Below are 2262 nucleotides of genomic sequence, written 5' to 3'. Positions count from 1 at the left end.
ATATTTATGGAGCTTCCTGTGTGAGGCTGCCCCTGAGCTAGGCGCTCCGTGCTCAGTGATGAGAAACAGACAGTCCCAGCTGCTTTCTGGAAACAACCCAGTGGGGTAGACAGTAAATAAACAAATGATCAAGTGCTTAATTACAGATTATGGCAAACTCTATGGTGAAAAGAACTGAGTTTTATGAGAGACAAAATAAAAGGAGATACCTGTGGTAAGTGGGGCGAGGGTGCTTCAAGGAGTTCTCAGTGACCTGAGGACACTGTCCTAAATGGCCCAAGGTGAGAAAAAATGGGGCAGATGCTTGGAGCTAAAAATCATTGCCAACATACCAGTTGTAAATATTGCTGATCCACATTCGTAGAGACTGGCTCATGCACTGTATCATTATTGCTGAGTCTGAGGACAGAGCAGGGGAAGAGAGAGGGCAGGACACGGCCACCGAAGGGTCCCTGGAGTGAACTTGGCGCTCGCTGTAGGGAGACTCCTTGGGAGAGCTTTGAGTTCTAAGCATCATCTGATCTCCTAAAAGATCATTCTGTCTGCTATGCGGAGAATCAGTTGGAAGCCATTGTCAGAGACCAGGCGAAATACAATTTTAGCATGGTCGAAGGATGATGAGAGAGAGGGGAAAAAAATGAATGGATTCAAGATACATTTTATATACTAACCTGGTAAGAGCTGCTTACGAATTGGATGTGGGAACAAGGGAAAAAGCATGACTTCCAGGTTTCTAGTAGGCCAATCATATTAATTGGAAATTCATTTCTTCAGATGTGGGAAACCAGAGAAAAACCGGGATTTTTAGGAAAAGTGTTTCAGGGAAATCAGAAGTTTGATTTGGGGCATGTTTGCTAAGTGAGATATCAAAGCCTCTCCCCTGGGTGCTAATCTCAAATCTCCCTTTACCTTTCTCTTACAAGGATATGTGTCTTTGGACTTCGGGCTTACCCTAAATCCCAGATGATCTCGAGACCCTTATTGTATCTTTTTCCAAATAAGTTCACACAATTCTGAAGGTTAGCACTTAGACTTACTTTTAGGTGTCACGATTCAGCCCATTTAGTGACCTTACAAAGCAAGTGCCATGGGAGTGGTGGGGCCAAGGCCAGACTGGAGAGATTTGAAGTAAATTAAGCTGTTTGGACTAATCTTAAAGAAGTTAAAGGCACATGGGAGCGTTTGGATTTTGTTTCTGCTCTTTTCAAAAAAGAAGAGACTAACATGCTGGAGACAGTGGGGCCATCAGGAAAGGTGAAGTTGAAGATGAAGAAAAAAGTTGATTTAAAAAAAAAAGTCTTTGAAGCCCTCCCTGGTGGCGCAACGGATTAGGACTCAGCCCTGCAAGCTGGCCACAGCCGCTTCAGTGTGTTCATCCCCAGCCTTGGAGGTGACCCACATGGCATGGCAGACCTCACCTCACCCACCCGCTGCTCCCCTCATCAGTGTGTATTTCATCCATCTACCTGTTCTGCTCCCCACACTGTCTCTGGTGAATCCTCTTACCACCCCTGCACCTCTGGCTTGTACCCCAGTTCTGTATACACAAATAAATAAATAAATAGTCTTTGAGAAAGGTCAACCCCAGTGTGGAGGTATTGGCCTTTGTAAAAAGAAAGACATTTCCTCCAGGGAAATGGATAAGAAGCTTGTGGGTAAGAAGATTAAATGGTGAGAAGACAAGAGAATTCCCATCTGATACCTTCTCGTCTGGTGATTTTGAGGCAAGTTGAATATATAGGAGAACTTGGGAGAAGTCCACGGAGAGTGAAGAAAGAAAGAGTTATTAACAAACTTATTGACACAATGTTCTGAGAGTAGATTCCAGACACCTGGGCGAGCAAGTTTCCTGGCGTGGAGAAGACCAGCATGGACAGTCGGTGAGACATCAGGGCACAGCAAGACCAGAGGCACCAAGGCTGCCAGGTAAGCTGAGGCAAAGTTCTTGTCAGTCTACCTGAGACCCAAGTGATTATTTTCACTCTTACACAGAAGGGTATAATCCAGAGGAAGTGGATTTGAAGCTTGGCACATAGTAAGCAATCTGTGCCCTGAGGTTATCCACTCGTACCACAGAGGGTCTGGGTGACCTCTGACTCCATTTTGGAAGGGACCTAAATGTCCTCTTTCTTTCTTTCTTTCTTTCTTTCTTTCTTTCTTTCTTTCTTTTCTTTCTTTCTTTCTTTTCTTTCTTTCTTTTCTTTCTTTCTTTCTTTCTTTCTTTCTTTCTTTCTTTCTTTCTTTCTTTCTTTCTTTCTTTCT

Source organism: Condylura cristata, unplaced genomic scaffold, assembly GCF_000260355.1.
Source record: "Condylura cristata isolate star-nosed mole 26May11 unplaced genomic scaffold, ConCri1.0 scaffold00005, whole genome shotgun sequence".
In the NCBI taxonomy this organism is placed as follows: Eukaryota; Metazoa; Chordata; class Mammalia; order Eulipotyphla; family Talpidae; genus Condylura; species Condylura cristata.
This window is presented reverse-complemented; position numbering follows the sequence as displayed.